Source organism: Sceloporus occidentalis, unplaced genomic scaffold (genome assembly GCF_023333645.1).
Source record: "Sceloporus occidentalis isolate IW3139 unplaced genomic scaffold, rSceOcc1.0.p SCAF_2, whole genome shotgun sequence".
In the NCBI taxonomy this organism is placed as follows: Eukaryota; Metazoa; Chordata; class Lepidosauria; order Squamata; family Phrynosomatidae; genus Sceloporus; species Sceloporus occidentalis.
In genome coordinates, this window is record NW_028316982.1 from 5188923 (window position 1) to 5202021 (window position 13099).

Here is a 13099-nt window from a genome sequence, read left to right on the forward strand (position 1 = left end):
ATATAAATCAAAACTATTATTATTATTAGTAGTAGTAGTAGTAGTAGTATCTTATCCACAAAAGACAAATGCGCTAATGTGGGGGACTGACTGTACAACCATCGTTGTTTCCAAGGGGGGTGGGTGGGAACCTGTTGGGTTGCAGGCCAAAAACTGCTTGTAGTACAATATCTTTTTTTATCTGGGCAGCCCTCCAGATGTTGTTGGACTGCAATTCCCAGCATCCCTCCCCATTGCCTATGCTACATAGAGTTGATGGGATTTGCAGTCTAACAACTCCTGGAAGGCCACACAATTCCCACTATGACTATAGCTGCATCGGCACTGCAGAAATAATGCAGTTTGACACCAGTTTAATTGCCATGGCTCAATGCTAGGGAATTCTGTGATTTGTAGTCTGCTGTGATATTTAACCTTCTCTGTCAGGGAGCTCTGGTGCCACAGCAAACTATAAATTCCAGGATCCTATAGGATCGAACCATGACAATTAAAAGCAGTTTGAAACTGCATTATTTCTGCAGTGCAAATGCAGTCTATGTCTAACCCAGCACCTGCTATGTAGTGCAACTATCAGGAGAAGAAATTGTGGGCTCCTTGTAAAGTGACCATACATCCTCCTTTTCCAGGACATGTCCTACATTGTAATCTTATGTTCAGGAGGAATTCCAAAACACCCTTCATTCTGAGAATGACTAAGAAGCATGAATTTATATTTATATGACTATTTTTAGCTTTTATTTTGTAACATCTCATATTTTCCTTGAATGTCCAACATTTTGCGGTGCCTTCTCCTCTTTTGTATTTAGGACTTCTGGCCACCCTGGGTGATGGGGATTGCAGTCCAACGCATCTGGAGGGCTCCAGAGGGGCTTTTTTAAAAAGATGATGGCAAGACCCGTTTTCATAGGATATTTTTTTCTAGAAACCCGACAATCGCTTGCAACACAGAGGGAGGTTCAAAATCAGAAAAATGCACAGAAAAGATTCTGTCGAGGGAGAAAGTCTGGAAACCACAACGCCAACTGCGGAAAGGAGGGGCTGAGATACATGAGAATAAAAAACTGCACACAGGAAAAGGAAGGCAGCACCCTTTTTGAGAAACAGGAAACTCATGTACCCAACTGTCTTTTGAGAACTGACTATTGGAGATGATCACATTGGGGTAAAAAAATGGAACAGCAGCATTAAAACATTACTGAGTGAAGATTCTCACATGATGTCAAGATCATGATGTGGTCAGCGCACCTGGAAATTGTTATTATTGTGCCACTTCGCATTCATGATAAACTCTGGTGAATAAGAACCCAATATGGCTGCGGTTTCGGGAATGCGCAAGTGTGGAAGCAAATAATGCTACACTCTCATTGCTACGTAGTTGATATAGGAGATAGTGATGGAACTGAAGTGGAATTACAACCTTTGATTCCTCTCCTTTTCACAAGACATCCTCATTCATCTGTTGCTGATCTGTCATACCGTTATTATTGCACAATTTTGCATTAACAAGAGATACCTGTCAAGGTGAAATGGTGCGATAATAACGGCATAACAGCAGATCAGCAATGGAGGAGTGACGATGTTGTGCAAAAAGGAAAGGAATTACTGAGGTTGTAATTCCACTTCAGTCCCATTACTAGCACCTCATGCAGTAGTCTCCACAGTAGAGAATACAACTAGGAGGTCCTGTGCAAAAACATATGTGTGTAATGATACAATAATGGTCCATTCATGGGGAACAGAAGCTGCGCAGAATGAAACATGTCCCTCCCACCCATCTGCAACCTGTTGTAGTATCATCATTGCAAAACCACATGGAATGGAATCATACCCAGGTCTTCAGAGTCATAGTCCAACACTGAAACCACTATGCCACAGTAGTTCTTATTTTACAGGTGAAGGAACTGAAATCAAAGAAGCCACGACTGTCTCAGTGTGAGCAGATGTCCTCCTTTTCCAGGACATGCCCTACATTTCAAACTTCTGCCCAGGAGGAATTTCAAAATGTCCTCCAATATCAGCATCACCAAGAAGCATGACTTTATATTTATATGAGTGTTTTTAGCTTTAATTATGGGATGGTCTACATTTTTCTGAAATGCCTTGGCACCTTGTCCTCCTTTGCGGTTTGGACATCCAGCCACCCTGGGAATGTCCTGAATGTGCAAGACCTGAGCAGAGCAGCTGGAGGCTGTTCTTTACTAGGGTGGCTGTTAAGAAGAAGCCGTCTTGACAGCACAACAAGAACACGTGGCAGCCAGGCCAGAGGATCAGTCCAGGAGCTAAATACAGGGATTTAATCTGTTTTACCACGGCTCTGCCTTAAGGCTAAGGGATAAGGCCTCAGTGCCAGAAATGCCCATCAAAAGCCACTTAAAACAGCCTGGCAGCTCAGAAAGCCTCCAAATGGCTCCTTAATTCCTTCCCTATGACAAGGCAACAGCTATGGAGATGTTCCTCCTTGCAAGGAAGGAGCAGCCAAGCATTGGGTGTTGTTCTTGTGTGCCTCCAACAGAATCATAAAAGCTGGAAGAGACCACAAGGACTATCGAGTCCAACCCCATTCTGCCATGCAGGAACTCACAATCAAAGCATCCCCGACAGGTGGCCATCAAGCCACTGTTTGAAAACCTCCAAAGAAGGAGACTGCATCACACTCCAAGGCAATGCCTTCCACTGTCGAACAGCCCTTACTGTCAGGAAGTTCCTCCTAATGTTGAGACGGAATCTTTTTTCCTGTAGCTTCCATCTATTGCTCTGGGTCCTGTTCTCTGGAGCAGCAGAAAACAAGCTTACTCTCTCCTCAATATGACATCCCTTCAAATACTTAAACAGGGCTATTATATCACCTCTTAGCCTTCTCTTCTCCATTCTAAACATCTGCAGCTCCCTAAGTTGTTCCTCCAGACCCTTCATCATTTTAGTCACCCTCCTTTGGACACGCTCCAGTTTCTCCACATCTTTTTTTAATTGTGGTGCCCAGAACTGGACACAATATTCCAGGTGAGGCCTGACCAGAGCAGAATAGAGTATCAAAAAAGGAGATCGAATTAGTCTGGCTCTGGCATGACTTGTTTCTCAGAAACCCAGGTTGACTTTTTGTGATTATGACATTGCCTTCTAGATGTTCACAGACTCTCTATTTAATGATCTGCTCTAGAGTCTTTCCTGGTATTGATGTCAGACTGACTGGATGATAATTGTTGGGATCCTCTTTGCTCTTGCCATCCTCTAAGGCTGAGAGAGTGTGACTTGCCCAGGGTCACCCACTGGGTTTCCAGAGCTGAGCAGGGAATCGAACCTTGGTCTCCAGTGTCATAACACAACACTCAAACTACTACGTCACACTTATTGCTACTTTGCCACACTTACTGCATTTCTATGCCAATATTACACCACCAAAATTGCATTTCTGAATTAGGGCAACAGATATCTTGAGAACGAAAACTCTAAAATGCTATTCAGGTGGCATCTCACCCCGATACGGTTAGCAAAAATGTATAAAAACATTGATCCAAAATTTTAGAAATGTAAAACAATGCCTGGTTTGTGGTTTAACTTTGTACCATAAGTGGTAGTTATGCCCTAAAGCTAAAAATGTCTGGTTATCAATTCCCAGTTTGATCTCAGAAACCCTGAACATAAAAGCACCACTGTGCCCCGAAATGTATCTACTCAATATGTTGCATCTGCTGGGAGATAAAATAGAGAAGAAACATTGTAAAACCACTCTGTACATGGTGACAGCCACAAGGTTACTTTATGCACATAACTGGGGGGAAATCCAGACAAGATATGCCACATTTTGATAAATTAAAAGTAACTGTGAAAGACGGTATGATATTTCAATTAGAAGAAAACTGGACAAAACTGGACATTTTGCCAGCATCTGTGGCTGGCATCTTTCTCTGAAGATGCTGGCGAAACATCAAGAATAAACTCTTCTAGAATATGGCCAAACCCACAAAAACCTATGGATATGCTGGCCAGGAAAGCCTTTGCCTTCCCATTAATAAAAATAGGTTTAAAAAATAGATATAATAACTCTCTCTGTTCCCCATCGTTTCCATTCCCCAACCAGACCTAAATAGGGATTTTCTTCTCTTTCGCCTGCAGTGTTTGGGCGAAACCAGACAGGACGGGGCAACCAGGTTTGTGCAGTCATCCCAAAAGGTGAGGTGTAAAGGATGTGTTTATTCTCTCCCCTCCCCACACACCCACAACTACCTTAAATCAGAAGGAGAACATTCATAAAAGTATTTGAGTTTGGGAAACTTTGTCTTTTTTCCAACTTGGAAAAGAAGCAAAAAGCCTGACATCCATGGCCATCCTATTGCCATCTGGGGTGGTGTTGTGGTTTGGCTCACTCACTCGAACCCTTCATTCATCACCAGATTACTGAGGTAACTGTCCTGGGGCCAGGAAAAATTTCGTGCTGCTGCAAGTGACATTATTCAATGTGAGCCAACGTGGTATAGTGGTTTCAATGCTGGATGAGGAGGACTCCGCGAGAGCAGGGTTCGAATCCCAACTTAGCCCTGGAAATCCTTTGGGTGACCCTGAGCAAGTGACATTATTTCAGCCTCAGAGGAAGGCAAAGCCAAACCTCCTCTGAACAAATCTTGCAAAGAAAATTATTATTATTATTGTTGTTGTTGTTGTTATTTAATAATAATAATAATAATAATAATAATAATAATAATAATAATAATAATTTTATTTCTTACCTGCCTCTCCTCACAGCTCGAGGCGGGTTACAACATAGTTAAAACACAATCATTACATAAAATACACATATTAAGCTGCGTAAAATACACATATTGAGAGATCTATGCAACATTTGCATAATAAAACGCAGAACCATAATTAAATATAAAATTCATGTTTAAAATTCATGATTAAAAACTGTTTATAAGCTGTACGTTTACCATAAGATGGAAATGACTTGAAGCCACCCAACAACGCCTGCATCCACACTGCAGAAATAATCCCGTTCAACACCACTTTAATCACCATGGCTCATTGCTATGGAATCCAGGGAATTGTAGTTTTGTGAGATATTTAGCCTTCTCTGCCAGAGAGCCTTGGCGCCACAACAAACTACAATTTCCAGAATTCCATAGCAGTTAAAGAGTTGCCAAACTGGATTATTTCTGTGGTGCCAATGCAGCCAACAAAAGCAAATGTCAAGACCGCAAGTGAAGTCCTGTCTAGACACACTTTCTGATGCAGAAGATGTATTTGGGATTGGTAATATCCCAAATTCTTTTCGAAACAAACAAAAAAAGTCCCTGGAAACTGTAGCAAATGCTCCCACATTCTCTGCTGCTTGGCTAGATAAGTCCCTTGTCTGAAACATAATAATAATAATAATAATAATAATAATAATAATAATAATAATAACCCCATCCCTTGCCTTTTGCCAACAAAGATTTCTTTTTAAAAATTGGCATTTGGTGATGATTTGGTTATGGGAATTCTTGTGTGGGTGATTTTTTGTTGGTGCTGTGCGCCTTCAAGTTATTTCCGACTTATGGAGACCCTATCACAGGGTTTTCTGCGGCTGAGAGAGTGTGACTTGCCCAAGGTCACCAAGTGGGTTTCTACAGTCAAACAAGGAATTGAACCCTGGTCTCCAGATCGTCCAAATCGCTACAACATGCTGTCTCTCTCTCCGTATGTCTGTAATTTTTATCTTTACTGTATTAGTATGTTCCTAAATGATTTTAAACTTTTCATAAAATTGATCCTGTTTTGATGCAATAACTGGTTTAACTGTGTTTTAACTTTCTTTTATCATTGGGCTGTTAGCTTTAGTTTTGGCTTTGTCCAAAGCCACCCTGGGCCCCATGCCAGGAGAAAAGCGGGATATGTACCAAATTACTGTAAAAGGCCACAATGAAGGCCAGTGACTATCGGGTTTTGTGGGTTTGTCGGGCTGCGCGGCCCATGTTCTAGAAGAGTTTGTTTCTGACGTTTCGCCAGCATCCGTGGCTGGCATCTTCAGACAATATCTAAAAACTGGTTTTTAAATCCACGCTGGAGCCAAAAAACAGATTCTCCAGAAGTTGGCTTGTCCTTTAGAACCTCGTGGTGCAAATTTATAAATTAGATTTCATTCATTTCAAATAAAGTCTAGACCTTCAGCTGCTTGTCGTTTCATCAGCAGGATTTTAATATTGTTGTTGCATGTCTTTAAGTGGCCCTAAGGCAAAACAACCAGGGGGTTTTCGTGGCAGGATTTCTTCAGAGGGGGTTTGCCATTGCCTGCCTCTGAGGCTGAGAGAATGTGACTTGCCCAAAGTCACTCAGTGGAACTCCATGGCTGAGTCAGGATTTGAATTCAGATCTCAATAGTCCTAGTTCAACACTCACACCAGTGTCTCTCTGTAAATTTGACAACTGACAATATTATACCCAATTGTTGTTGTTATGTACCTTCAATTATTATTATGATTATTTTATTTACTTATATCCCGCCTTTCTCCCAATATAGGGACTGAAGGAGGTGAACAGCAATTCCTTAACAATACGTTTTAAAAACAACACAAAAGCATTAAAATGTATGAATACAAAATTTGAAAAAGTAATTTTACAAGTGAAAACAGTTATGCATTAAAATGTACAATGTGCACTTTATAATTTATGGCAACCTTATCCCAGGTTTATTTTGCCAGATTTCGTCAGAGGAGGTTCACCATTGCCTTCCTCTGAGGCTGAGAGAGTGTGACTTGCCCCAGGTCAGCCAGTGGGTTTCCATGGCTGAGCAGGGATTTGAGCCAATGTGTTTTGCTATGACTCTAGAGACCAGAGTTTTCAGTTACATGTTTTTAGCTTTTAATAGAGTTGTGGTTTAACTTCCTTTTAAGTTTTATGTTACTAGTTTTTAATTGTTCTTCGTCTTAAATTGTTGCAAACCAGCATTGCATTGTGGCTTGAGTGTTGGACCATGACTCTGGAGACCAGGGTTCGATTTCCCACTCGGCCATGAGCATTTGGTCACAGGGTGACCAAATGCCTTCACCGCAAAAGAGGACAAGGTACCACAAAATGTGGAGCATTTAAGAAGAATGTAGGACATGCCCAAACAAAAGGTAAAAATACTCTTATAAATATACAGTAATGCTTCAATAATACTCAAAATGGAAGGCATTTTGGAATTCCTCCTGGACAGAAGGCTGAAATGTAGGCCAAGTCCTGGAAAAGGAGGGCATCTGGTCACCCTGGTCACACACTCTCAACTCCATAAAAAACCCATAATAGGGTCGTCATAAGTTGGAAACATCTTGGAAGCACACAACAATTCCAGATACACTGACAGTCCGAAATCTCTAAAAAGATTATTTAGAGTCAATTCAAAAATAAAAACTCCTGAACATCTCACTTTAATGGCCAGTGACCCACAAGGGCAGGAAAGTGCCCAGCCTGGCATCTCTCTGCCCAGTCAAAACTACCAGTCATTCACCCACTGCAGCCCTCTCTAGGGCACCAGCCTCTGCTCCAACTCAAAAACACATCAATGCATAAACATAATTTATTTGAGAAATGCTGGAGAGCTAGGACTAATCCGTTTCCTTCCAACACAAACACATGCGCCTTACATTACCTCCTCTTATTAAAAATTATCAATAGTGGAATGTGGCACTGCTGCACTGTCCTATCACCCAAAGAATAAGCATTCAGAGCTTTTAAATACTGCAGTATGCTTTGCAGTGTGTGGAGCTTTTTGTTTTCAACGCTGCCACTTTCTTCTTGTTGTTGTTGTTTTGAAAGGATGTGGGTCCAAAAATGGCACCCATGAGAATTTTGCATGCCCACAGAGCCTCCTTTGTTCCTCCAGAGAGACTCCAGGAAGAGGACCAGCTGGGTCCTGTCTCTGATCTGAAAACCTCTTGTTGTGCGGAGGTGCTAAAACCACAACTGTGCAATAAGAGGGGCAGCATTCAGCCAACCCTGCCCCCTTACCTGTCAGCCCCATGCTTCCCTCCTCGTCCTCCACAGCTGGGCTCCCAATGTCTCTTCTTCAGCAAAGAAGATGAATGCCAGGATTATAGTGTCTCGTGTGTGTGTGTGTGTGTGTGTGTGTATTTCCGCTGTCTTATTTTTCTTTCCTGGCTGCTGTTGATCTTACACACCAGGAGAGCCAAGTGTTATTCACACACACACACAGCCTTTCAATGCATGCGCCTGCTTTTCCACTGCTGCAGAGACAATGCGCTCTCTTGTGGCTGTGCACCGTCACGACCTCTCCTCCACGTTGCTGCTGTTTTGAATCCCAAAGATCTGGGCAGGCGGAGAAGGATGCGCACTGGTGCAAAATTAAATTAAATTAAATTTTAAAAGATTTGCTTGCCGGCCTTTTTGGAGCCACAGGTTGACTATCATTGGTTACGCAGGGCACAAACAACCACAGGAGGAAAGCATCACAATTGTCATGACAAAGCCGCAAGGAACAGAAGAGGAGACATAAAGTGAGACAATTTTGGAGGTTTGGTGGCCAATGGGGAGGCCTCCCCTGCGGCATGCAGACTGGCTAGATTGTCAAGCTCACTTTTTGCACAGCTGTGCATGGGTGCAAACTTCACACCAACAAGGCCACACCACATGGAGAAAGAGGGTGCCGCGGCGACAGAGGTGAGAACAGGTAGGGAGGCTCTTGCAACAGCAGCAAGTAATGCACGGGACTTGTGGGGTTTTGAGCAGATCTCAGTTCACTGGGGAAGCAGCAGCTGTTGTTGCAGCTCAGCCAAAGAGGCAGTGGCAACATGCACAGTGCTGTAACTTGTAATGCGCCGCATGCCACTTTGCGGAGCTTTGCAGGAACAACGAGAGGTGCAGCTACGATGAAGCTTTTGCAGAATGAGGGATGGAAAAAGCAAATCCCTTCACGTTGCTCCAGAGAAAATGACTATGAACAGGAGGTACTGGGATGTGCCACTAACGCAGACAAGCATGTTCTTCAAGCACTGTTGCACAGCTGCGACGCACGAGGAAAGCAGATTGTCAGACAGACAAAGCCAGGTACAGCCAAAATGGACAAGGTCAGGAGGTCACACGAGGATGGCCTAAAAAGGATAGAGAGAAGCTAATCATAACTGCTTGCATAAGTTCAGCATATAATGCACCATGTACTGCTGAGAAGCTATGTTTCCTCCTTTGAGGAGTGGGCAAAGGGCCCTGTGCAAGATCTCCCAAAGCATGCATCAATATAGAGTCGGACTGTTGTATACATGGATCTTTATACATGGGTTCAACCGTGTGTGTGTGTGTGTGTGTGTATTCATTCCACAAAGCAACTGTAATTTTGTCATTTTATATAAGGGACACCATTTTACTATGCCACTGTATGTGATAGGACTTGAGCATCCAAGGACTGTGGCATCCACAGGGGTCCTGGAACCAAACCCCAGCAGAGATCGAGGGTCCATAATAATATTAATAATGCTACGAAAGTTCATGCTGCCAACTTCTTTTTTTCATTTAGACTCAAAGGTGCTACAAGGTCTCTTTGTGTACTAGTTATACAGAATAACACCCCATTGAATGAAATGGGACTAGAGATCTATGGATTTTGGTGTCTGCAGGGGTCCTGGAACCAAACCCCATTGGATACTAAGGGTCCATAACAACAACAACAACAACAACAACAACAACAACAACAACACCCCATTGTATGGAATGGGACTTGAGGACCTGCGGATGTTGGTATTCATGGGGGTCCTGGAACCAAACGCAAGCAGATATCAAGGCCTCACTGTAAAGGTAAGCTGTAACACTCACACAGGTCCACTTGGAAAATTTGGGGTTCACTCCTTCTGGGTCCGCTTCTTTTTCGATGCTCCCTTGCTCTTATCCGGGCTGTGGCTGCTCCTGCCTGCCAGGGCCCCCGGCCTCCTCTTGGACCCCCCACCCTAAGCCCCCCAGCTCCAGGGCCTGGCCCTCTTGCACGGCTTGCCTCAGCCCCTCTTCCTCCTGCTGTGCCCCCCGTCTTGGCCCCGGGCCCCCTTCCTGTAGGGCCGAATGCCGCACCGCCTCCCGTGACCCCCAGACCCCTCTGGCCTGCTCCAGGGGCCCACCCCAGAGCCTCCCTTCCCCTTCAGGATGGTGCTGGGCCCCCAGGCCTACCTCCTGCTCTGCCACTCCGAGCCCAACCTCTGAGCCCCCCACTTGCTCCTGGCGGCCCCCCAAGCACAGCCCTTGCTCCTGCCTGGGCCCCCGGTCGTGCTCCTCTGGCAAGCCAGGGTCCACCGTGGCCCCCAAAGTGGGCAGGAGGGAATCCTCCTCTTCCTCCTCTATCAGGAGCACCCCACCTTCCTCCTCTTCCTCCTCCTCCCCCCAGAAACCTAGGGGTCCCCCCTCTCCCCCCTGCTCTTCCTCTTGGGGTGCAGTCTCTTCTTCCACCCCACAGCGCTCAGCCCCCTCCAGCCGCCCGGCCTCCTCCTGCACCCCAATGCCCCCCTCCGCCTGCCTGTCTCCTGCCCACTCCACCTGCCCCACTACGAACACTGGGGGCACCTGTGGTGGCTTCAGCAAAGGCTGCACTTCCCTCTCCACCAGCAGAGGCCGCTGTTGCTGTTCCTCTTGTTCAGCTCCAGGAAGCCACCACAGAGAAGGCCCTGCAGCCTTCTCTTTCCCCCAACCCAACCACTGCCCTCTGGGCCCAGTGACTTCGGCCCTGCCCCTCTTTTCGGTTCTAGGGAGCCCCCATGAAGGAGGCCCTGCCACCCTCTCAGCCCCCCAGCCCCTTCTTCCTGCTGCCCTGTCCTGCTTCTCCTCAGGGACCCCCCCATGACAGCGCCTCCTCCTGGACCCCCGGCACCCAGGCCTCCTCCTGGACCCCCACGGCCAAGCCCCAGGCCTCCTGGACCCCACGCCCCAAGCCCAGCACCTCCTGCTGGCCAAAGGAGAGCTCCCTCTGGCCGGGCCCAGCCCTCACCTCTGGGGCCCAGATGGCTCACAGCCACTAAGAGCAGGGACCCCTTCCCTGAACCCCACTTTCTGGGTTCTCCCCACTGATACGCACACACCAGGCCTGCTTGCTTGGCTCTTCCTTCAGCTCCTCCCCTGGAGCCTGGGACCCTGGTGGCCTCAAGGGACAGGGGTCACCTGCACCCCAACTTCTCCCTTTCCCTCTCAGGCTCTCTGGCTGCACCTCCCTCCCTCCTTCCCTTCCCCTGGGCAAAGGAAAGACAACCCTCCCTTCTCCTAAGACCCCCGACCCAAAATCTCAGCTTCTACACTACCCCTGCACCTTGTCTTCCTTCTGCACCTTTCTTCCTTCTGCACCCCCTTATCTTCCTTCTCCACGCCTTGTCTCACTTCTGCACCCCCTTCTCCTTCTGCACTTCCTTCGGCACCCCCTCGATTTCCTTCCACGCTCCTTGGCTTCCTTCTGCGCCCCTTTTTATCCTTCTACACGCCTTGTCTAACTTCTGTACCCCCTTGTCCTCCTTCTGCCCTCCTTTCTTCCTTCTGTACCCCCTTGTCTTCCTTCTCCACTCCTTATCTAACTTTTGCACCCCTTTTTTTCTGCACCTGTCTCCCTTCTGCACCCCCTTCTCCTTCTGCACTTTCTTCTGCCCCCTTTGCCTTCCTTCTCCACCTCTTGTCTCTCTTCTGCCCTCCCTTGATTCCCTTCCCCACTCTTTCTCTTCCTTCTGCACTCTTTTGTTTTCCTTCTCCACTCTCTTCCTCTGCACCCTCTTTCTTCCTTTTTCCTTCTCCCCAGCCAGGGAAAACTTTCCGTCACTGCTGGCCCCTTCCTCTGTCCAGGCCTTGCCAGCCCCTTCCCCTCCTCCTCCTCCTTCCCCCCCTGCAAGGTAGGCCAGCCGCCCTCTCCTTCCCTGCGGGCCGCTTCTGCTGCGCCACTCGGGGCCCCAAAGCGCCCGGCAGCAGCAGCAGCAGCAGCAGCAGCAGCAGCAGCAGCCGCCGCCGACGGAGCAGCTGGAGCAGAAGGCGCGGGGCCGCTGCTCTGGTCCTCGGCTGGGCTTCTGCTCCGCCTCCGACGCCTGCCTTAAAGGAGCCTTCAAGGATTGGGGGGGGGGTATCTATAGGGAGGTTATATATATTGGGGGTTATATATATTGTCTGCTCCGGATTAAGAAACCCCTCTTTCTCTCCATCCAGGGGGTGCAGAAGGAAGGAAGGAAGGGGACCCCCCCCCCCATGGGGATGGAGAGAAAGAGGGGCTTCTTAATCCAGAGCAGACAAGTGCCTCCCTCTCTCTCTCTGCCCCCCAATAAATAGCCCCCTCCACTTTCACAGGATCCTGGCCAGTAGAGGTTAAGGGACTTTTGTGCCCTACTAGTGTTTTTTTTGGGGGGGGGGGTGTTCCTTGTCTCCTGCCCCCCATTCCTTCCTTCCTTCATGTATTCCTTGCCCGGCTGCTGCTTATGTAACTGGCGGCGGGGGCGGGGGCGATGACTGCGCAGGAGCTCCGGGGCTCCGCTCCGGGACAGAAGCAGCAGCAGCAGCAGCAGCAGCAGGAGGAGGATGGAGTGGTCCAGCCATTCCTGCATCCCGCCGGAGCAGAGCAGAGCAGAGCAGAGCAGAGGGAGCGCTTGCCAGGCCCGTCGCATAGCCTCCTTCCGGCTTGGGCTCCCAGGTTGGCCAAGGGGCAAGTGATAGAAAAGACCCCTTTCCCAGGAGGCATCGAGACCCATAGGAGACTCTGGAGCAGGGCCAGTCTCTGCGTCTCTCCAGTGAGTTCCTGGATCAGTGCCAGTCTGTCCAGGCATCGAGACCCATAGGAGTCCATGGATCAGTGCCAGTCTCTGCGTCTGTCCAGTCATTGAAACCCATAGGGAACTTTGAAGCAGTGACAGTCTATGTGTCTTTCTTGTCATTGAGAAGCATAGTGGTCCTTGCATAGGTGCCAGTCTGTGCTTCTGCCCAGTCATCTAGTTCTGTCTGGTGCCAGCCTGCCACAAGTTTCCAGAACTGGAAAGAAACTGAGCATAAATGGGCATGAATGGGGTGCTGGTCCCTGGCTTCTTGTTGTTGTTGTGGGTTTCTATGGCTAAAAGGGGGTTCAAACCCTGGTCTCTAGAGTCATAGCCCAACACCCAAACCACTGCACCATGCTGGCTGCCTTACCTATATT

At 47.4% G+C, this 13099-nt stretch overlaps 1 protein-coding gene across 4 annotated transcripts in view; it reads right to left on the reverse strand.

The window, feature by feature from the left end:
* Window positions 1–9892, reverse strand: part of TNK2 (tyrosine kinase non receptor 2) — a 211953-nt gene extending 202061 nt beyond the window's left edge. For 2 of the 4 annotated variants that reach the window (XM_089508649.1, XM_089508647.1), the window contains exons 1-2: window positions 9778–9892; window positions 7963–9062 (exon numbers count right to left, since the gene is read on the reverse strand). The gene's annotated coding sequence lies outside the window, so the exon portion shown is untranslated. The remainder of the gene's footprint in view (window positions 1–7962; window positions 9063–9777) is intronic. The other 2 variants (XM_089508651.1, XM_089508648.1) reach the window with 1 other exon arrangement.
* Window positions 9893–13099: the final 3207 nt, after the last annotated feature.